We start from the raw sequence: 25,316 nt of genomic DNA, 5'->3' as shown, positions 1-25,316 counted from the left end.
TAGATCGAATTTCTGAAAAATCAGGACCAAACCGAACCGAATTAGCATGGTTCAGTTCGGTTTTTTGGTTTCGGTTCGGTTTTGCTCAGCCCTAAAGCTGAGAGAGATTTTGGAAGAGCTTAATATTGAGAATTACACCATTCAATAAGCATTTGGGCCGAAGAGAACTTGTAATCTGTTATTAATATCGTCTAGCTAACTTTTGGCCAGAAACTTAGAAATATTTTACATCAACAGTCTTACTAAAAGGTGCTCCTCTGTATTCATCAATAAGCATTATATATGGGTGCATTATTGTTAAACCTTGTCTGTGTTAAGGAAGAATATTAAGGTTGTACTTCTATGTGCATTTGTCGTGCTTTAACTATCTAATCGTTATTACCATGCACATACCTTAAAACCATCCACATATGGTAGCTTTATAGCAGCAACATCTGCTTCATGGGACTCAATATTGTCATCAAAGTAGAAAATTCCAGAAGACATTCATGGTGGTATAGTTCTGGATCTTGGTCTTGTGACCTCGATGCTTTTCTTGCAACCAGTTTTCCATCAAATTATACCAAAATTATATTCCTCAATCTAATACAAGATTTGAAACTTCCAAGGTAGAATTACAAAAGAAAATTATAGTTAAAGTTCAAGCTTCCAAAATTTCTTCTCCATCAATTTTTTTACAGAAGTTTGAGATTTGTGCTGCTATGCCGGTCACACTCTGACCAACCACACACAGAAAAAAGAGAAAGGACAAAGATCAAGAATATTTTATGCTTTCTCCAGAAAGAGGAAAATCAGTCAAGCTGTCTATCTGAGAATAAAAAAACCAGTATGATAGCAGAAAGAAGACAGTATGCAGAACAAACTTTGGGCATTCCCAATATCCTTGAAGAAGTTGTGTTTTTGGACCATTGGAATCAATTTGTATGCTTCCTGAATTCTCTGCAAAATTCAAGAAATCGCACCTGAGATTTATATATAGATCATTAAAAAACTTCTTACTATTCGAGGAATCTATAATAGTATTTTATTCCCTTGGTCCCTCCTTGATTATCTAATCCACATCTGTCCTATGACTATGTTGCTTTAACTGCATTTTGTTCTCCATATATTCATCAGGTGGCCACTTTTTTTTCACAATCAAAAGATAATGCATTTCCTCATTCAAAAAATTGCACCAGCAAGGTTGTCATTAAGGTTATAACTTGCAAACAACTTTAGCTAATCCCTTTTCTCATATTTTACCCCACACAAAAGATATGAAAAAGGAGGTTGTTAATTGCTTTTCTCAGATTTAACCAAGAAGAAGAAAAATCAAGGCCAAGGTATGTTCTAAAACTAGCACATGATTTGGACAGCCAATATCTCTTTTCATTTGATGACCTTGTTTTAGTGACTGGCGGGGGAGATTCAGATCAGTTGGCACTGTACTCAACTTAATTAAGTAATTTAGGAGGAATCCGCTCACAACTGATCGATTTGCAGCATTGCATTATAAGTCAACAAGATATCCACTTTTACAAGAATTCTATGAAGTGCATCAGCTACAGACCTGAAATATAAAAAAAGTTGATAAATTTTCATTTTTATTCAGCACTACTTAGAAATCTGTTGTATATAGCTAGATTAATAAAGGTAGCATAACATATTGTCTAGATGATTTTGTGATTGTGTCTTTCGATGGAGTTTGGAACAAACAAAGTTCTTGTATCAACCTCGTCACCTCTACTGCTGGCGATTATCACAAAATTGATCATCTTTTACGGATTTATGCTTGCTATCGTGATGCACCCATTTGACATAGGCAACCGCTGTAATATTATTGACAATGAGCAGGTTATACAATCTCTCCTCAACTGCAAATTAGAGTCCATATAGTAGTTGTCTTCATCTGTCCTGACATATATCACATTATTCGCAGCTAGTTTGTTCAAGATGTATCAAATTAGACGAGTATGTGAATTTCAGCTATAATAATTTCATGTAATAAACCAATGTGCCTTTGAATTTTAGTGCTCCTACACCTATTCGTTTTCGTAACTAAATCAACTCTACATTACTGAAAGGCTTTTCTATACAAACTTCAGAATGTATAATCATTTAACTTTAACTAACTGATAAAACCTGTTTCCAAATGAATTAGGCGATGGTTCATGAATAATTTCAATATGGTCACGATGACGTATTGGCTGGCATCATGACAATAACCATATCGTTGAAAAGGGAGAGAGATGATCGACTTCATTTTTCCATCAATGTTACCCGTGTCTAGTGTGTGTGTGCCTGTAAAATAATTTTCACATCTTTGGCCGATAATTAAATATAAAGAAAAATGTTCTTAACCTGCCTTTGAGAGTTTTAAGTAACTTCTCTAATATTAGTACTTTTTGTAATAATAAAATCTGATTCTTTATATTTATAAAAATAATCTTAAAAAATTAAAAAATAATCTTAAAATTCTTTCAAAAAAATATTAATCTTAAATTGTATTGTAATATATCTTAACATTAAATATTATTAAAGATGATCTCACACCCATCGACTTTTTAAATATAATTTGTAATAACATTTAACATCGAGCATTTACTTGGTTCGCCTTTAAAATTGAAAATCGAATTTTTAATTTCCAGACAACCTAAATTTTAATTTTCTTACATGTATGTTATATTATTTTATTTGTTTTACTCATTAAGTTTATAGATAGTTGCTTTTTTTGAACTCGCTTCCACAATTTTAGGTATTCACTTAATCTTGTTAGGTATAGATGCTTTTCTTCTTGTATTCAAGACTCTTTATTTTGATGGTGTATATGATACCTGGGCTCCAAGAGGGGGAGATGTAAGAAAAATTACCAACCTGACTTTTTTTATTGAAAAACAAGGAATCTTATCGATCTAATTCATTAAAATTCCATCCAATAAAATGGAAGAATTATAAATCTCCAAAATAATAGATAGAAATATTGTAAATAGGGCCATTACGACACCCATGATGGATTATTTTGTGAAACAATTTTTGGGCCTATCAAAAGTAGAATTTGTGCTTGTGAAAATTATCAAGTTGACGAGAGTTACTTCACAAACAAAAAAAGTAAAGTCTAGGTATTCTCTCAATTCCAATAAAACGATCTAATATTTTAATTCTTCCGTGTTTCAGCAATAGCCTATTGTTCCCGAGAGGTAAGGTCCAAAATATAGAAGAAACAAGCGTTTTCGTCGACTCCAACTACCGTTTATGTACGATCCATACTGGATCTAACCAACTGCCTCCTCTGCGTTCTTGACAGCTCATCTTTATACCCACAGACAAGCGTTTTCGTCGACTCCAACTATCGTTTATGTACGATCGATACTGGATCTGACCAACTGCCCATCCTACCTCCTCTACGTTCTTGACAACCCATCTTTATACCCACAACTGCTACCATTTTGGGTGCGCACTAGGTAAACTCCTGACCCAGAATAACATAATCAGATATTCTCCTCCCGTGAGATTTGAACCTGTGAGCAAGAGGATAGTTATCACTCTCTTTAAGCAACTGAGACAACCCTTGCGGGCCTACTCAAGTTTCTGTTAGAAACATTAAGAGGTAGTTTTGGTATGTTTGGCTAAGCTTATAACTAGCTTATAAGCTGAAAAAGTTGGTATATATGTACTTATTCTGAAAATAAGTAACTTGTTTTCAAATTTAGAAATAAGATTTGGTCTTAAATTTCTAAAATAAATATTAATTTTAAAAAAAAAGTATGAAAATACTTTTTAAAAAAAGTAACTTATTACTTATAAGGTAAGCAAAATGCCCCCTTTATTTCGGTGGTTTGTAGCTTGAAATGAGGTATGGATTTAGAATGTATAAAATGCATACATGATATTTTGTTTCAATTTTTCTAATTTTAACCACACATATCAAACTCATAAAATATGAATTTTTGATATCAAGAGGGTGGTGAGTATGAGGAGAGAGTATGAATATAAATTATAATAATAGTATTTTATTATTGAAAATTAATATTATTACTAACTAAAAAATAATAATATATACAATCAAGCATAACTAATACTAAAAAATATATATTTATATTTTTTATATAATAAAATAAATTTATCTAATTATTAATTCAATAATATTTTAAATTAAATATTTTTATTTCAGAACTAAACCAGACACATGATATTAATAATGAAATTCCATCCTCATACTAAACTAACTCGATTCGTCAATAGCAAACACATACCGACTCATGAATCAAATGACTAGCAAATATAAGTTTTAACGGTAGGTCTACTTTAATAAAATAAAATTTAAATATCATTGACTATTATTTATGAATAATCATCACCTCTCATAAAAATTATAATATTTGAAATTTAAATATGATAAATGTGATATATTAACATACGTTACCAGATCGACATTGCAATCACTAATTTATACTAGAAAAATCATAAATTTGTACAACAAAAATTACTAATTTGTATTAGAAAAAATACCAAATATACGATAGATGCTCATTTATCTTTATTCGATCTCTAACTATGTTTACTCAATAATTCGATTTTCACCACATGCAACAATCATATATGTTGGAGCATATGACAGTGATGATTTACAGCATATAGGGTGGAGCATAATTAATTTATTAAGGAGAGCAAGATGGATTTTTTTTAAAGTGTCTATATTGGATGAACGGAGAAAGAGTGTGTGTGAGGAGGGCAGGGAGAGTGTTATGATGATAGATTTCTGATTAAAATTGTCAGAAGTTATTCATGGGAGCACACACTTCATAAAATATAAATATGATAATACATGTGTATTTGTATATGTGACTAATGTAAGTAGATGGAGGGTATTCAAATAAAACTGGAAATGGAGAGTGTGAGAGTGTGGAGGAATTTAGGTGAATATAAGATTTTTGTGGTAAAGAATTAATTGATTAATTTGTAATTTTTATTTTAATTTTGCTTCCATTAGATCAAATTCTTATGTAGAGTTTTGTTTATATGAGAATTTTTTTAAATGAAAATCGTGAGAATCGATGATTTTCATAATTAATACCGAGAAAAAATTGTTATATTTTACACAAAACACCAATTCTCATAATTCTAATTTTAAAAAATTCACTTGAGCGAGGCTTTTATTTAATATATATTATATATATACATGTTTAAATAAATATTAATCTCGTAATCTAAATTGTAAGAAATATAGAGATTAATAAAACCTAATCATTTTATTTACATTAGTAGTGCATTTTTTATGTAATTTGTATTTGCGGAAACAAACTGCTACATTTATAAAAAGTGGAGGTGAAGTCGTAATGATAAGTTAATGTGGTTTATCTCTCAAATTTTATATTTCACATTTATATGCATTGTATAAGTATTTAGATTTTCTAACAATATATAGTTAACATCCTTGGTTCTCTTTTCCTTTTTGCTTTTTGTATAAATATTTTAATCTCCCTAATCTCATTATTTTATTGATTAGCTTATATCATCTCAAGATTACAAGTCAGCTGCCATGCACGTCACTATATTTTAGAAGGAAAAATCTGCTCTAATTATGCTTCCAGAACAAAATTTTGTTCCAAAGTCTAGCTGACAAAGACAATTCTCTTAAGTGTCATGGAAAGTTAATTAATTACGTGGGTCACAAGTTAGATAGAATCTTTTGTTCATTATGGTAGGGATGAAATCGAGTCGAATAAGTATGATGTGCAAATAAAAGTATAATCAAATTTGATTCGCATTTATAATTACTCATTTAGATTTGATCTGGATTTGAATTAAAATTTTAACATTTTATTCATATTCGATTCGAGTTTAAATATCAACATTCGTATTTGATTCGGTTGGCCTGGAATGGATATTGAACTACTCATTTTAGTATATTCGAATTTATATGTAGTCGAATGCATTTTTACTTTATATTTTCATTTCAGGTTTGTAAAATTATCTCATAGTGACGTCTATAAATAAAAATTTTAATAAGGATTCTCATCGTCCATACTCCATACCCATGCGCATGTAAATTTTACTCATCCTCGTTCCAATCCGAAAATTTCCATATTCTGTATTTATATCAGGAAGCTTCTCCCAGTGGCTATGATAGCCTTCCTTCAAATAAAAAAGAATTCAATATTTTATATGAGAATAAAGTTTCTAAGGTTACCTTAGGAAAATTTCCTGAGATGCAAGTAATTTTTAATATGAATATTTTTATAATTGTATAAAAATATTTGTAACTATAAAAATACCCACATTAAAAACACTCAAAAACACTTGCATCTCACGAAATTTTCTTAAAGTAATCTTAGGAACTTTATTCTCATATTATATATTTATTGTTCGCGGTTAGATTATCTCTTTAAAGTTTCGATCACTCTGCTATTTGTTTATGTATTGGACATAAAATTTTAGATTCAGCACATTATAATAATAAATGTGATCCCTTCGATCGTTAAGGAGCATAGCAATAAGTATATATATTTCTCCAACTTCCTTCAATAGCTTGATTCGGCAATGGCAGAAGCAAATCAAGTTATATAAATTGAAGATTCTTTGTTGGCACCCACAACTTTGGCCTCTAGTAGTGCTACTATTAGTTGGCCAAAGTACCTTGTTATGCTAAAGAATGTAGTATGTTCCCTGCATTTGGACTATTTGTACTACTACTTCTCTACATAACAACTTCGGCTCTCGATGTATTCAAGCAAACTTCCATCCTTTTTCAGTGCCTTGCATTTGTTCTGCTAGTTATTTTTGTTCTTATTTTTGCTAGCCTTATTGTTACTCCTCTCATATATTTCATGGAAAGATTTTTTGTTACGAAAAATATCAAGATTTTCTATTTTCTCTTTGCATTGAAAAAACGTATTCCCCGCTTCTTGTGCTCTTGTTTGGTTCTTTCTTTTTGGTTTGTCCTCATCAAACCGGACATGAAGAGTCTTGGCATTCGTATTATTACAAGTACACTTGCCACTTCTGTAATTTACACTTTAATATCGATGTTAAGGATTGTGATTTTGATGGGATTGGATTGTTTCTTCCGTGACAAGAATTTCTTCCCAAACATTCAAGAACTGATATTTAACAAGTACTTTCTTCAGACACTCTTGGGGTTTTTAAGAGAATCTAATGATTCTAACAATACCAATATGAGAGCTCCACTTAAATGGATCAAAAGAGCATTTAACGAATAACGAATAACGAATAATTTCTTTGGTTTACAAGAATATAACGAATAACGAGTCCAGGTAAATATATTTTGGTTGTTTCACTTATAGTTCAGTTGCCATTCCTTTCTTTGTTTTGTCTTATAATTCAGTTACATATATAATCTTGTAAATTTTGTGTTGGCCGGGTAGGGATATACAAGAAACTGATCTTTTATTAGTCATGAACGAAGAGAATGCAGCAAAGTTTTTACAATCTTTTGATGTGGCGGGAGAAAAAAAAGCATTTCTCAAGAATCATTAAAAGATTGGATGGTAATTTATTCAATTTATTCATACTCTACTTTGAATTTCCTAGATGGGTATATCTGTTCATATACTTTTTTCTTTGTGGCTTTCAATCTCACGAGGTGGCACACTTTTGCAGACTACAATATGCAATAATCGCAAACACGTGGTTCAACTCTTAAACAGTACTAGCAAAGGCATAGAGCTGTTGGAGATATATTTGTGGGCGACCCAATTATACTTGATAGCGCTATATTGATGTCGTTTAATGAGTGTGACGACAATATCTTGAGGGTACTTGTCTCCTATTTTATTAGTTTGTGAATACGTTTTTGTGTACTGCTTACTATATGCGAAAAATAACCATATTAATCGATATGAATATGTATTTTAATGCGCCTTCCCTCTTTAGGGTTGTTAGATATATAAACGATCCAGAAAAGAAACTTACCCTCAGAAATTGGTATCAGAGCCAGTAATAGGCGGGAGATGAACAGTAAAAACACTGTAGCAAAAGTAACCGTGAATAGTAAGCCGTGAATTAATAAATAGAGAAACGAATAAAGAATATAAATCTAAAATAATAGCAACTCTATTAATTTTATTTATAGTAGAAAACAAAGCAACACAACAGATGTGTAAAAAAATTTTATACAGACAATTAATAAGAAGGAATTTGACTTATGGAAGATTCGAGGATACGATCAATTCAGTATATAGCTGATAAAGAACCAACATATAACAGGCTAATAAATCAACATATTGAAAGTTGTAAGATAAGCATGCAAATAATAAATGAAAAATTAGATATTATAGCTATGTTACGAACAATGTTGGAAGAAAGAGATGAAAAAATTAGGAGACTAGGGGAAGAAAATCTTTTATTAAAACGAGAAAAATTTATTAAAGACACTAATTTAGAAATCCAAATAAAAGACTTAAAAGAAGTATTAACTGAACAATATAGATTAATAAACGATTTGAGACAAAAAATTAAAAAATGAATTGGACATATCCAAATGCAATAACTAGAAATAATAGAAAACTAAAGCAATTAATAAAAAATCAAGAAAAATTAGAAATAGATCTGGAAAAATTATTAGAAAGAAAAAATAAAATAACATGGACAAGAGAGAATAGCGAAGAAATTATGAGAATTTACCAACAACTTGGAAATATGATAATAACATTTAGAAATGATAAACTAAGAATACAAGGACTTAAAAGAATAATTTTAACAAATAATATAACTGGATAAAATATAGATGGATAAAACAAGATATATATTATCAAATGGATGAATACGAAGGAGGAACATCACAAACCCTAAGTTTTAAACCAGATATATATAATCAAATTTAAAGTGAAACAAAAGAATTAACAATAAAAAAGATATTCAAGACATCATATTTTGAAAGAAATAAGGAAGTTAAGTATATAGCCCAAAAACATGAGAATGTAATAAATATAGATACAATAAATGGAAAAACAAGAATAAATTTAATAACGGATGGATTAATAAAAAGAGAATTATCCAAATTAAAATAAAAGGAAGCAAATAAACTAAAAAATATATATTTTGGAGTAATAGAATTTATAATAAAAGCATATTTTCAGAAAAATATCGATACTCCTATACAGATATATGTATTGGATGATAGAATAATAGGAAATATACAAGATTCATTAATAGCGGTAATAAAAGGAAACTTGATATATCAGAAATTAAAATTTATAATACAACCCGATTTCAGTATATCACTAAGGGATGAAAATAAAGAAAGATCTTTAACATTATACTATAAGTTAGATGGAATAAAAATGCAAAAAGGAAGTAAAGTTATTAGTATAGAAACCAAAATGGTTTATGCTATGACTGGAAACCATCACGTAAAGAAACAAACGGAATTAGGAATAATAGTACCAAAGTTGTATAATGATATATTAGAAAAAATTGAACATAAAGAAGAATCTCAAATAACAATCCCAGAAGAAATTACAATAGATTTTAGTAATAGACAAATGATTCCAAGGCAAAGAATTAAACCAATATTAGAAGGATCTAGATTAAGTTTTAGAAAAGAACAAAATCCAATAAGATTAATTAGATCAATGAGTATGACGAGTAGAAAGATAGATTTAATAAAGATAGATACTGATAGTTTGAAAATAAAAATAATAATATTTGACGAAACAATAACAAGAGACTGTATAGCAGAAATTAATACAGGAGCTACCAAAAGTTTTATTCATATAAGCAAGGTAAATGAAGAAAATTGTAAATGGATAGAACCTCAGACTTAAAGATATGCAGAAAATGATAGAGAAATATTTATTACTAAATGTACTAATTTAAAATTTAAAATATTAGACTTGGAATATAATATAAATATAGGAGTAATAGAATATGATAGTTTGAGTGAATTATTATTAGGGAGCGACTTCTTAAAAATGATAAATTATAAAATTAATAATAATGGAATAAAAATAGTAGATCAAGGAAAATAAAGATTTATAGAAAAACTATGAATATACAAGAAAAATTAAGAAATAAGAAAGAAAAGTTAAAGAAGATACAAAGTATGTTAGAGAGCGAAATAGATTCACAAATAAAATACTTAGAATATAAGGAAAGACAAACAAAGTTAGAAAATGATATTAAGAAATTAGAAGAACAGAGTAAAAATACTAGTAAATATTGGATAGATGTTGGAAATGGTTGGAAGAAGCGAATCAACAAATAATAAAATGTCAGACTCAGAATTTATAAAAAATTTATGGGAAGAAATAATAGTTAAGGAAAAACTAAATGCATTAATGAGACTAATAGAAAAACAAGATAATCAAGAAAATTTGAGACAAATAATAAGAGAAGAGTTAACAAGCTTATGGAATAATTCTCAAATACCTACTTTAAAAATGATACTAGACAAGTTAATAAAATTAGAAGAAGGAAAACAAGAAATTATATCAGAAAAAGAAATTACAAATAAGCCAGAGCTAAAAGCCATAAATGAATGGAGAAGAGTTAATGAGCCAATGATGATAGATATAAGTAAAATAAAACCTAATATATCTGAACCAATAGGAAAAGTATTAGATAATTTGGGACAATTTAGTAAAAAAGGAAAGTTCTAATGGAAACTAAAAAACAAAAAGAATATAATGTGATAACACTTTTAAAGAATCACGGAAAAGAAATTTTAGAAAGAGAAAAATATAAGTATGAACCATTAAAAAAAGAAACAACTAGTGAAACTAAAGCTGAGTTTAAGATTGATACAACTGTGATAGAATATTTAAAGTCAAAATTAGAACAACAAAAGGAAGAAGTAGAAGAAATAAGAACGGAGAATAAAAAACTACGATTAAATACTAATGAAGAATGGTTAGAAAAATATAAAAAATATAAGAATAAATATAAAGAAACTAAAAAGGAACTAAAAGAGGTAAAAAGAGATTTAAGACAAACAAAAAAGGAATTAAATGAAAAAACAGAAGAAAATAACAAAGAAATAGAAATATTGAAAAGGAAATTAAATAAGTTAAAAGGAAAAAAAAAGGATACAAGTGAAGTTTCTAGTACGGTGTCTACAAATAATAATACAAGTACTAGTGAATCGGAACAAGATAATTTAGGAAAAACGGTGAATATAATAGAAGAATATAACAGTAGTTATGAGGAAAATTCTGAAATAAAAATAGAAAATAAAAATATAATAGAAGCTTTAGAAAGAATGAAAAATGTAAATGCAGTAATAAAACAAGAATCTAATAGTGACCAAGAAGATAAAGATAATTATACTGATATAGAAACTGAAGGAATAAAAAATGAGGAGATGAATAACTACCCGGAAGAAGAAGTAACCGACCATAATATGGAAGTTATAACAAGATATAGGAACACGATACCAAAACACATACCAATAGGACAACATAATGAATTTAAATAATTCATAGGATCAATGTCACAAGGCGTAAACTTAAATGGATACTTTTTAGACTTAGATAATGTATATGAAGAACAAGAAATTAGCAGGAGAATAACTGATTGAAATTTAGGAATGTATATAGCATTAATGAACTTCACTCATACAGATGAGTTAGAATATACTTATAACTTGATCTCAAAAACGTTAATTGGAAAGGTAGCATATTGGATAGAATTCATAGAATATCAGTTAAAAACTGAAGTACTAAGGTATGCAACGGATTGGAAATCAATGTTACAAATATTTGATATGATATTAAAAAGAGAATTCTTAGGAGAACCTTGGATAGTAGTTAGAGACCAAGTTCTAATAGAAAGAAAAATATAAATAATAATGAATCTAAATAACATGAAATGCTGTAAAATTAACAAGTTACCAGAATATACTATAAGTTTTACTAAATTCTTTTATGAAGCTAGATTCTTACCCGAAGAAGGACATATATATCAACAATTATATTATGATCATTTACCAGAAGCTTATAATACTGAGATAACTAAGGAATATAATAAGTTAGAACCTCGTGAGAACACTCTGGGTGAAAGAATAAGAGTACTAAGAGGATATCTAACGAGAAAATGTGAAGAATATAGGGTACAACAGAAGGTTAAAAATGATAAAAAAAACTAGGATTAAGAGAAATATGTGGATTCACTGAAAGAAGACTAGTATTTGGATGTGAAGATAAAAAACCCTATAGGAACTATAAGAAGAGGTATAATAAGAAAAAATCATATGATAAGTACAGAAGCAAACAAAATAGAAATAATTATCCTTATAAATACAACAGATATAAGAGAAAAAGATTTAGGAAATTTAGAAATACACCAGAAAATAGGAGAAGATATAAAAATAAGAGAAAGTTTAGAAGAAAACCTTTTAAAAAGAAAGATATAAGTGAATGTAAATGTTGGAATTGCAATGAAAAAGGACATTATGCTAATAAATGTCCTAAACTGAAAGAAAAGAAAATAAAATATATAAATACATCACAATTCATAATGGAAATAGAACAAATTAAAGAAGATGACAATAGATGGTATGAATATGAAGAGTTTTATGTTAGTGAAACTGATAATGAAATAAACTTTATAAATTATGAATCATCTAGTGAAAGCAATTGAGAGGAATGGTAGCAATATACATAGAAGCAGATGTAGAATATAAAAAATATAAATTCCTAAAATAAAAAATATTTATAGATAGTGGAACAGATCTATGTCTAGTAAAAAAGGAAGTTTTAGCTTCATATAAATGGGAAAAATCTAATGCACATAGAACTAGGGTATCAGGATTTAATGAACAAAGGAAAGAATTAGATGTAATAGCAAAAAACATGAGAATAAAGCTAACTAAAACATTATTCAGTTTACCTATTGTATATCAGAATAAGATGAAGCAATCTATATTATTAGGAAATAACTTCTTAGATTATTTTAAAACACATATAGTAACTTCAAATACCCTATCATTACAAACTCCGTGTAGTAAGTGGATAATATTAAAAAGAATTATGCCAATAAGTACTATAAATACTATAAGAATAAACAATCTAAGAATAGAAAGAAATAATAATCTACAAGAATTAACTGAAAAATATAATAATTTATTAAAATCCAACTTCGGAGAAAATCCTATGAGTTTATGGGATAAGGAAAAGATATATGCTGAAATAAAATTATTAAACCCTAATGATATAATAAGATCTAAACCTATAAGATATAGCCCTTCAGACCAAAAAGAATTTGATAATCAAACCAATGAATTATTAAAACTAAAATTAATACAAGAAAGTAAAAGTCCACATAGCAGCCCGGCTTTCCTTGTAAGAAAACATAATGAACAGGAAAGGGGAAAAGCCCGTATGGTAATAGACTATAGAGAATTAAATAAGAAAACTATATTTGATGGATATTTCTTACCATATAAAAAAATCTTATAAATAGACTAGGAAATAAGAAATGGTTTAGTAAATTCGATTGTAAAAGTGAATTTTGGCAAATAAAATTAACCAAAGAATCAAGGCCTTTAACAGCCTTTAGTGCTCCGCAAGGACATTATGAATGGATAGTATTACCCTTTGGATTAAAAAATGCGCCACAAATATTTCAACGGGGAATGGACCAAATCTTTAGAAAATTAAAAGATTTCTGCATAGTATATGTAGACGATATATTAATATATAGTGAAACTCTAGAAGAACATATAAAACATTTAGAACAATTTATAAAAACAATAAACCAGCATGGAATATTATTGTCTGAAAAGAAATATGAAATCTTTAAGAATAAGATAGAATATTTAGGATACAAAATAGATAAAGAAGGTATACAGTTACAAGATCATATAGTAACAAAGATTGTAAATTTTAAGGATAAATTAGAAAATAAAAAAGAGGTACAACAGTTTTTAGGAATAGTAAATTATGCCTCAGATCATATTAAAGACTTACCTAAATTAAGAAAACCATTACAGGAACTAACAAAAAATAAACCTTTTGAATGGACAAAAGAACATGAAAACTGTATAAAAATTCTTAAGGAAAAGGTGGAAGATTTACCAAAACATAGAATACCCATAGAAACAGATCATTTAGAATTATATACTGATGCTAGAAATATAGGATGGGGAGCAGTCCTAATAGCATATGAGAAGGATGACATAGATAAAGAAAAGCCACATATATGTGGATATGCAGGAGGAACTTGGAAACCTAATGAATCAAACTACCACATAAATGAAAAAGAACTATTAGCTGTAAAATATGGGATTAAGAAGTTTCATTATCATTTATTGCCTGTTAAATTTGTAGAAAGAACAGATAATACTCAAGTAAAAGCCTTTATTACTAATAAAATAGAATTATTACCAGAATTAAATAAAAGAAGAAAATGATAAACTTTTTTCTGTTGTTATGATTTTGTAATAAAAAATATATCAGGAACAAAAAATGTGTTAGCTGACTATCTTAGCAGAGAAAATAAACAATGAAAATAGAATATACAAGAAGACAAGCTCAACCATGGAAAATAATATCGGGATCTTTAATAATATGGACTACTACTTCAGAAGCTGTAGAATTCATAAAAAGTTTTGCTCTCGAAGGATTAGATGAAAATAATACAGAAAAACTAGAAGAAGCATATAAAGGATTTCTAGAAATAGAAAAATACATTGGTTATTATTTCACTCCTAATAGAACGTATATTGATGAATTATTAATATCAATTATTAGAAAATTAAATGCCATTGAATGTCATGCATTTTGTTTTTGTAAAGGGAAAATTTAATTGTTTGTTGTTCTTAGCAGGATAACAAAAGATGGAAAATTTTGAGAAATATATCACTGATGTCACTTCTTATATATCAACCAATAATGAGAAAATCACCAAACTCCAAAAGGAGATAGAAACCCTGGTTCAGGAGAACCAACATTTTCTGAAACAAATAATAGAAGCTATAAAAGACAAAACAACTGTACAAGCTTCAGTTGCAATCCCTACAATAAAACCTATAATATTTTCATCAAAGCTTGCAATTATGCCATCACCTTCAACCAACATATCAACTACTCTGTCAAATTTATCAATGAGTGATAAGCTGAAACACTCACCTGAGATAGTGAAAACATATGAGCAAATGATGAAATATTATGATTATAAATCTAACCCTGATATTTGCATACTGACAAAATCTACGAAATATCCCAGATATATTTGTTGTGAAAATGCAAAACCTGACATAGTCTATAACCTGTTTATACATGGTTTTGTTGATAAGATCTTAACAAATGAAACCATGTATTGTATATCAAAACTACCAGGTATAATTGTCAAATCCATGGAAGCTATGGTACGGGAAATGGGAGCAGGCTCATACGCAATACAAGTTTTTGATGCATCAACCGATCTAGTTAGAAAACCCATAATAATATGTCAACTATTTAAATTGGGAAGGAGTATGGCAGATATTGTGGGAGAAACCAAAAGCTTGAAATTGCCAAATCCCTGTGATATTAACAAATTTTAGGAATGGTTATGTGAAAAACGAGCCATTGGACTAGCTACCCTCAGATCCAAAATATAAGATATACTACGAGCTCGGAAAGTTATAATCATTTCTGAAAGCCATTGGACTAGCTAGCTAATCAATATTGAAGAACAGCAAAGATCGAACCTCGATCTTCAACGCGAAAGCTCGAACCTCTTCGACTCGAAATCTTTCGATTTGGATTTGGGTAAGCTTTGTTTAGACTGAACCCTAATTTTTTCAATTTGTTTCTTTCAATTTTATGTACAGGAGCACCTATTTGATTGTGGTTTTGGATCCTTCTTCTAATTGGTAAGTAGCTTTAATTAGTGCTATATATATATATATGTATCACTGTGTTTATGTGTGTAGATTTAGATTATGTTATGTGTGTATATATATGCATATATCTGTGTTTGCAAGCGGTGAAGAGGCCGAGAGCTCTAAGCAAAACAATGACATCCTCTTAGTATGCAATATTCTTATCTGTGTGTATTCTGCTTTACATAGTTTTTTTGAGACTGAAACTACATCATTGGTCCTTGATATAATATGTAAAATTGTTGTGTTTAACGGTATACAATAAGTGTGTGTATCTATTGATTCTACGGTAGTGATAGTACATTGTGAACGACTTGTCGAGTTAGCAAGGCTTGTGATTTGTGTTCTGATAATACTTCAGCGTCTTATCTCCACATGGTTCTGTGACAACCATGTCTGTGTATGTTTCTGTTTTGTACTTTTCTTTCATCTTGTCACACACATGTAAGCAACTGTTAAGCAAACAACTACAAGTCTTACCTGCTGCAAACATCCCATTTATACTTGTCTTTGCATCATCTAGTCACACACATACATCTGATTATGTTGATTTTCTTGGCCATTTCTCTTGTCTCCCTTTTTGGAAGAACTGTTTTAGTAAGGCCATTGTGTTATGCTTTTAGCACCTTCTCAACTCATTGTCTACAAGCACAAACTCTGCAACACCTCTTTCAGTTTCTTGTAAATATCAGGTATCCTCACCTCTTATTTCTTGACTAATACATTTTATGATGCATGTTTTGAATTATATTGCAAAAGGGTTGCCGTAGGATGCTAGGAAGAATTTGCAGCTGGGCTATTTGTCAAATTAAGGTAATCTGGGCTATTCATATCATCAATTGATCTCAGCCTCAAGGATTCCAGGTGATGCAATTTTGATATTCAGATGGCTAATATACCCTGCTCTTTTAATGGTAACCATAATCCTGTTGTGATAGCTCTCACTCAAGTACAGATGTCGTAGTTGTGGCAACTTCCATATGGAACATGGAAGGCTCCTGAGGCAAGTGTGTTTCAAATCCAAGGTTTGAAGGTTAGATAAATTACCTATTAGCTCAGGAAGCAGCTCCATATGAGTGTGATGAAGGCCTAGATACTTCAATTGAGATAGCTTTATTATCGAATTTGGTAATTTAGGCCTAAATGCACCTTCAAGATCAAGTACGCGAATCATTCTTAAGCAATTTAACTTAATGCCTCGATAAATGAAGTTGCCTATGTCTTGTCCAAGAGTAGGCCTTTCCCGTGAATCAAATGAAAGCAATGAAATAAGTTGTTTGTAATGATGCTTGAAAGAAGAAGGACCAATGCTGTCATTCTCATGAATGTGTGAGAAGATGGCAGAATTATTATCAAGATGATCTGCTACTCAAAGGATTGTACTATTCTTGCTGGATGACTTGGACGCAGCGAATTGTAAGTTAGTTTTGAGAAAATTAGCTTTTCCTGCTTCTAACAGTAAAGTATCCATCAAGTCATAGTTCAGCCTACTGGTTTTAACCTTTCCGTTAGGCTTCCATTTTGCAACTTGGATCAATACGTTTTATGATGCATGTTGTGAATTATATTGCAAAAGGGTAGCCTTAATTAATTGAAGTTTGCAGCATCACTTCTCATGGCGAACACGTGCAATGTTTATAACCTAATATTGAGCTTATACAAGAAAAAGTTACATTAAATAATACTAGAATTGCTTTTATTTCACATTCCATTCAACACAATCTGTATAAATAACAAAATGCTTTAGATAGACATACTCATCTATGTAGTTTGTATTTTAGAAACAATGTCACATAATTGTGGTAATAACTAGAAAATCTAGTACAAGTGACTAACTGATAGAAACAGTGTCGGCTGAATATGAAACTAATTGAAATTAATATAACCAGTAATATAAGTAGTTATATAAGCAGTTTATACTTGTCTTTAAGGTATTCTGTAGTTTTCATGAGTTCTTTAATAAAATTCAATATTGCATTTTAGTGATAACATCTCTGTTGTAGTCTAACATTGTTGAATTAATGAATTGTTTGCAGAGGGTATTCGTCTCGATCAAAGCATGATATACAGTTCAGATGGCTTGCTTGGATTGCAGATGGTGCTGCACTTTCTGGTGAAATTAGGTTCTGTATGTAATAGCTCTCGGTTATTACGAAGTTCTTTTTTTGGTTACCAAAATGAAATAGCTTTGTTACTTGTGAATTAGCTCTTAGCTTCTTAGAGATGCAACCGTTATTGATTTGTGCAACTTATACATATTGGTGATTATTCAATCGTCTAGTTTTATGTTTCGGTTTCATTGTTGTATACTGGATTGGTTTTGCAATGATAATTGAAGTTCGGTATTTATTTCGGTTCGTTTTTTGTTGTGGATTTGGTATTTTTAGGTGTATTTATATTATATATATGTATGATTAGAGCATGTAAATAGACATCAGTTTTATATGAGACAAACATCAGTCAATTTAAAAGAAACTGATGTTAAAGGTCATAAACATCGGCTATAGTAAAGCAAAACAGCAACCGATGTCTTTGTCGGTGATGTTAAAGACCCCCTGTTTTAACATCGGCTTACCACCGATGTCTAAATACGCTTATAACATCGGTTGTATTAAAAGAAACTGTTGTTAAATGTTAGAAAAGATATCAGTTAGTTGAAGGAAAACGATGTTATAAGTAATTTTAGACATCGGTCAGGAACCGATGTTAAAAGGAGGGTCTTTAACATCACCCACGAAGACATCGGTTAAAATTTCTCATCCAGTTTTTCTAGTACTGAATCTTCTTTTATAGTCTGTATTAATTTCATCATAATCAATCTGCAGTATATCTTTAAAGCTATAGGATTTTACAGTACCGATTTCAGGAAGGACAACAATGAAACTATGACTTTTACGAATTTTTTATTATTTGCCAAATCTATCAGCAATTTAGACCGGAGTTCTGAACTGACTGAAACTTTCGAGATACTTGTCAGTAGCACAACTTCCTCCAATAACGATGCAGCTCTGAAGCGTAAAATAGACGAGTATGAGAATTCAACTCTATATTCATGTCATAAACTTTACATGTGAATTTTTACAGCACCTTCACTTATTTCATTCCATATATAACAACTTATCTAAGTGTAAATTTATGAAAAGTAAGGCTTTCTCTACATATATAACAGAATGATCTTCGATACTTGCAGGTTTATTCGTAATAAGCCTAAAAATTGGCGTGCTGAGTGGTGCTTCATTTTTAAAGGTGTAGACGGTGGGAAAGATATGTTTAATCTCGAGATCACTAACGTCAGAAAGTTTCAAAACTTTACGGTGAAGAAAGAACAAAGATCTGAGTTCATTCTTCAGCTAAAAATGCTTATGGAAGATCTCGGGATGGTTGATTTTACTATTAAATAAGTATTTAGGGTATAGAGTATTTATAGTTTGTTTTTAGTGAACAATTTTTTATTTTTGTGTTTCTCATTTTTTTATGAACACGATAGAATTATTGTTTCGATAAATTTTGTAATATAGTGACGACCGAGTAAGGTTGAGCATGTGTATGTCCAATATTAATGTTTAACATCATAAATTTTTTGAGATTGAGTTTATGAAAAATACCTGAAATGTAAGTATTTTTTGTTAATGATATTTTTGTAATGATATATATAATTTTTTTTAATTACAATAACATTCTTGTGTATTTATATGAACACTCATCTTCACACTCTTTATTAACATCCTCGGGATTGACTTTGCGGAGCCCCGAGCCCATCACTATCCGTAAATCCTAGCTTTAACATTTCATTTATTCATAATCTACCCTTGATCAACATTCTATTTGAAATAATTACAAGAGCAGTAGAGATATGTTCACAGCAGTAAAATAGATATATGTCATTCTTGAGATAAAGAGCAAAAAAATATATACTGATGCTTATTTAGGAACCAAGTAACCTTTAACTTTTATTATTACGGTGTCCCCTCTATTGAAACCAAGATGACTCTTCAAGTTGTGATTTAGCTAGCTTCAACTTTTATCCTTCTCAACATAATAATAACTAAACTGAAGTCAATTCCACTGCTTTAAAAACAAGTGTGCAGTATATCCTATGCTCTTCTTTAATTCTTTTATTTTGGTTTTTGTTTATCAAACCTGATACAACAAGTTTTGTTGTTCATTTTGTTACAAGCACACTTGCGATTTTTGTGATTGCCTCAGGGACGGGGATGTTTAAGATTGTGATGTTGAAGATATTGAATTGTCGTTTCCATGAAAGAGATTTCTTTCAGACTATTCAAGCTATAATATCTCATGTGTATGTTGTACAGACGTTATTGTGACCTTCAAAAGGAATTCAAGATTCTAATAACAGATTTAGGGGTGTAGCAAACATTTTGGGGGTCCTTTGCAAAATTTTAAAATTGGGCCATTCATATATACTTCGATTTACATTAAAATCATTAAACTATGTTTTTAAAATAAAATAAACTATCGAAAGATACTGTAAACAAAAATTAAAGTCTCACAAATGTACTTAAAAAGAGATGTTCTTTTGTTGCATGTTTTTTGACAAAATTATTTATAACACTTTCGATGTCAGCTTCATCCAAAAGATCACTTTCAATTTTCACCAAAGCAATTTCATATAAGGTGGTATAAATTGGGGGCCCCAAATTTTTAGGGCCCTATGCAGTCGTTCACCTCGCGTTACCCCAGTAGCGCCGCCCCTGAACAAACTAACAGTACAATGAAAGTTCAGCTTAAATAGATCAAAGCAGCATTTGCTAATATATATGCAGCTTCTTGTCTGTACGAGGTTACATACTATTTGTGATGCACTCTATAACAGTAATTTCGATGATAAGCATCAAACTGAAAATGCCATTTCAATAATTTTTAAGAATCTGAAAAATAATGAGCTTAGGCGTAAAGAAATCTATCATTGTCAATTTGTCATCACATTAAATACTTTTGATTGCTCTGTCTTTGAATTCCCTTTTAATTTAGTGAAATAATTTTGTATATTTATATTTGACTAGGAATATAAATGAGGACGAACTTCTATGGTTCATGAAGAAAGAGGACATAGCAGACGTTCTACAATTGTTTGAAGGATCCTCCACAACAAAAAGCATCAGTGAAACATCTTTAAGAAACTGGATGGTAGTCTGATTAGTTGGGAATCATCAATCCTTCATACTAACACTCACAAAATACTTTTCTGGTACATATTCATTGTTTTATAGATTTTATTACTGCACCTTTTTAACAGGTTAAAATTTTCAATGAATGCAGACTCGTGGTTTATCTCTTAAATGATACTAACAATATCATACATCAATTGAATAAAATCGTTTTGGTGAACCTATCATTTTTTGTACTTCTTTTGTGGTCTTTCTTGATGGGGTCTGGAACTACTAAAATTCTAATATACATCGCATCTCGTCTATTGGTGGTTGTTATATATCTTTGGTGATTATTGCAAAATGATATGTGAAGGAATTATGCTTGCCATCGTAATGCACCGGTTTGACATAGGCGGACATTGTATCATTGACAATGAGCAGGTGATACAATACAATCTCTCTACAATTGCAAATCCGAGTATTTACAAATAATTTTTATTCTGCCTTAATTTGTAATTTTGTAAAATAATACACAGTTAATCGTTGAAGAGATGGGGCTTGTCACTACAGTTTTCTTGAAGGATAACAATGAGAAAGTAAATTGTTTGAATTCTATATTGCTCTGCAAATCTATCAGCAACCTAAGCCGGAGCTCTGAGTTGAGGGATACTATAGAGCTTCTTGTCAGTAGTACAACTTCCTCAGAGATTATTGCAGCTTTGAAGCTGAAGATAGACAAGTAAGTATGTGAGTTTAACTCTTGTTCCTAGCCATAAACTTTTCATGTTCTGGATTCTTATAGAACCCTGACCTAATGTTCCTAAAACTAATTAAATCGACTCTAGAACACTAAACATCAGCATGAAAAGGTTCTTTGGATAAAGTTCAGATCAAACTATAAAAATATTCAAACTAATTGCATGTTTTTGCTCTTACAGGCTACTGGAAAGTAAGACTGAAAGTTGGAGTGCTGAGCACTCTTTCATCCTTAAAGGAATAAATGATGTGAGGCATACTTATATTCTCACGATCACTCAGGCAAGAAAATCTCAAAACTACAAAGAGACTTTGGAAGAGCTTAATATTAAGAATTACACCATTCAATAAGCATTTGGTCCCAAGAGAACTTATAATCTGTTACTATTATCGTCTAGCTAACTTTTCGCCAGAAACTTAGAAATATTTTACATCAACAGTCTTATTGTTAAACCTTGTCTGTTAAGGAAAAATATTAATATTGCACTTCTATGTGCATTTGTCGTGCTTTAACTATGTAATCATTACTACCCACATACCTTAAAATCAACCACATATGGTAACTTTATATATTAGTGACATCGACTTGTTAATGACTTGATTCTTTAGGCTGATTAGGAAAAAAAATACTCATCTTTACTTATTTACAAATGTAATATAAGTATACATTATACATGGATGTACATTGACGATCAAGGTCACTTGGTAGTTTGGTTTTAGGAGATATAATCTAGTTTTGGTGTTATGATTGCACCCTTACTTAACCATGCATTCTATCACTTATCTTGTGAGAACCACATTTAGGTGTCTATTTTACATTGGTTGCCTGCTCAGTAAAACTAGTATTACTTGCCAAGAATGTTATATATTGTGCCAGAATGAATACGTGTTATATACAAATTTAATTTGGGAAATGTTCTCTGGAGAGCTTGGGACCATATATATTGCAAATAGAGCACAGGCACAACATAAAATTACTCTGTATCAACCAGATGTTTTTATGCATTTAGAGAACTCGTCTCTGTGAAATGGTATTTGTTTTTGTTACCTTTTCCATGTATTTATTCATTGGTCATTGTCCATAAAGGTTTCTTCATGCCTAATGTTTCAATTATAAGTTATATTCCTAAAATGGATGCTTAACTGCAAAAAACAAGAGGAAACCTGCTTTTAACTAGACTTCGTCAAACACTCAAAACACACAGGTACTTCAACATCAAATTTTATGTATCTATGTTTCTTATCACAGAGAGGATGTGGGTTTTATTTTCCAATTATGTTACTTTAATTGCATTTTGTTCTCCATATATTCATCAGGTGGCTACTTGTATTCGCAATAAAAAAGATAGTGCATTCCTCCTATAATTCAAAAAATTGCACCAGCAAGGTTGTGGTTAAGGTTATGACTTGTAAAAAATGTAGCTATCAATTTTCATTGCAAGGTTCATGCCCTGCTCCCTCCCACCAACCGCACACAGAAGATATGAAAAAGGAGGTTGCTAATTGCTTTTCTAAGATTTCACCAGGAAGAAGAAAAATCAATCCCAGAAGTTTAATGGGAAAGGCAGTTATGTTCTAACAGAAGTACGATTGCAAAAAGAAGACAGGTTGGCTAAACAAAGCAGAACATGCGCAGACATTCCCATTCTCTTAAAATCAGTTTTCTATTGGATGAACATAATTTCAGGCAAACTGAATTCTACATCCTTAGGACCTTATTAAAATATCAAAGTGACTCGAGGGGCGGGGCTAACTCTTAAGATCTTGCTCTGAAGCTTTGGCGTCTCTTTTTATCTGAATTACCATTAAATAATTTTTAGATAAATTAATAAATTGTAAACAAAATGAATGCCAAAGAGAGGTGTGTAAGGATGAAATGAAAGGGTAAAATGAATAGGAAGTACCTAAGAAGTTTGTTATCCATGGAAATTAGATGTGAGTCTAAAATAAAGTTATACCGTACTTTATAGCAGCAACATCAAGAAATCTCTGAATTCTCTCCAAAATTCAAGAAATCGCACCTGAGATTTACAGTTGTATAGATCATTAAAAAAAACTTCATACTGTTCGACGAATCTATAGTAGCATTTTATGTCCTTGGTCCCTCCTTGGTTATCTGATTCACATATGTCCTATGACTACGTGGCTTTAATTGCATTTTGTTCTCCATATATTCATCGAGTGGCCACTTTTTTTCACAATCTAAATATAATGCATTTCCTCGTATAATTCAAAAAATTGCACCAGCAAAAAATTTACCTAATTGCTTTTCTCAGATTTTACCACTCACAAAAGATATGAAAAAGGAGGTTGTTAATTGCTTTTCTTAGATTTTACCAACAAGAAGAAAAATCAAGGCCAACAGTTTTTCTGGAAACGCATGTTCTAAAACTAGCACATAATTTGGACAACCAATATCTCTTTTCATTTGATGACCTTGTTTTAGTGACCGGCGGGGAGATTCAGGTCAATTGGCAGTGTACTAAACTTAAGTAAGTAATTTAAGAGGAACCCAACCTTGATCAATTCCTTAATTTCATCTTTTAGGTGACGACACTCGTGGGTGTCATGGCCGGTAGACTCATGGTAATCACAATATTTCTTCTTGTCTCTACTCTGCCATGAAGTTAGACGGTCTGGTTTCTTGAAGATTCCTCTGATATCCCCGGTAGTGATTCCCGGGCCTTCCTCACAGAAGGGCATGCTCGTGCTCGCGGTGCCGTACCCTGTCATCCCTTTGGAATGTAGGGGGCATACGCGTTGTATAACGGGGCCTCGCTTCTCCAGAGTTTCCTTCCTTTTGTCATTCTACCAGTAACATCCTCAAATTGTCATCTTCCAACCTTATGCCAAGCCTTCTTTTCAAGGTTGAAAAATCTCTTCCTTCCTCATCTTGATTCTGAGTGTTCTCCGCACGACGACGCTCATCCATCGTTCTCCCAGACCTATGTGGGTGTGGTACCACCTGGTTACCAAGGTGAGGCCTTTCCCTACCATCAGTATCCTCATCGACAAGCTCCACAATAGGTTCTACATAATCAGAATATTCCAAGCGCCGCAGAGTGATTCGCGGATTTTCTCCGCTGCCCTGGGTATCTCCTTCAACTACTGGCGCCTTCCCCACGGCATGGCCGTGACGGGGAAAACGACGACCTCTCCTCGTTCTCCGACGCTCCACCGTATTCAGTCTTGAGTGAAAACTATTAAGAGTATCCCTCATGCGGTACAGCTGCTCCAAGATATCAGCATTACTGATGAGAACCGGAGGTGTCCCCCCCCCCACATCCGGAGCTCTCGGTGGATCTGCCATGTTTCTGGAAACGTAGGGTTCATGGCGAGTGTAGCCTCCCCCGCCTTCTCCTTTAGATCTGCTATCACTTCCATCACCATTGTAAGACATCTTTTCCTCCTAAGATTACGATCTTAATTAGCACCCCTCCTTCCAGTGCCAATTTGTTGACGGAGGAATCTGGTAACAACAAAGATTGAGGTTTTTCGCCGGAATTAAGATCTATGATGGTGGTTCTTTGCCGGAAAATCAAGCGATTTATGGTGGTTTATGGTTGTTTCAGGCTGAGATTGATCAGAGTAAGTGGTGGCCCTCTTATCAGTTCTCAACTTCTTACCCTCTCAATGTTCCTACG

At 31.1% G+C, this 25,316-nt stretch overlaps 1 long non-coding RNA gene across 2 annotated transcripts; it reads left to right on the top strand.

Annotated features, from left to right (window-relative positions):
• Window positions 1-15,317: 15,317 nt before the first annotated feature.
• On the top strand, window positions 15,318-19,370 carry LOC141666620 (uncharacterized). 2 transcript variants are annotated; one of them, XR_012552304.1, is made up of 3 exons: window positions 15,512-17,218; window positions 17,839-18,830; window positions 18,993-19,370. It is a non-coding gene; the product is annotated as an uncharacterized LOC141666620 (long non-coding RNA). The 2 variants fall into 2 exon arrangements; XR_012552303.1 differs by lacking the exon at window positions 18,993-19,370 and having other exon boundaries at window positions 15,318-17,218; window positions 17,839-18,159.
• Window positions 19,371-25,316: the final 5,946 nt, after the last annotated feature.

Source organism: Apium graveolens, chromosome 6, assembly GCF_009905375.1.
Source record: "Apium graveolens cultivar Ventura chromosome 6, ASM990537v1, whole genome shotgun sequence".
NCBI lineage: Eukaryota > Viridiplantae > Streptophyta > Magnoliopsida > Apiales > Apiaceae > Apium > Apium graveolens.
The sequence above is the reverse complement of the archived record's forward strand: the minus strand, read 5'-3'. Positions and strand labels throughout refer to the sequence as shown.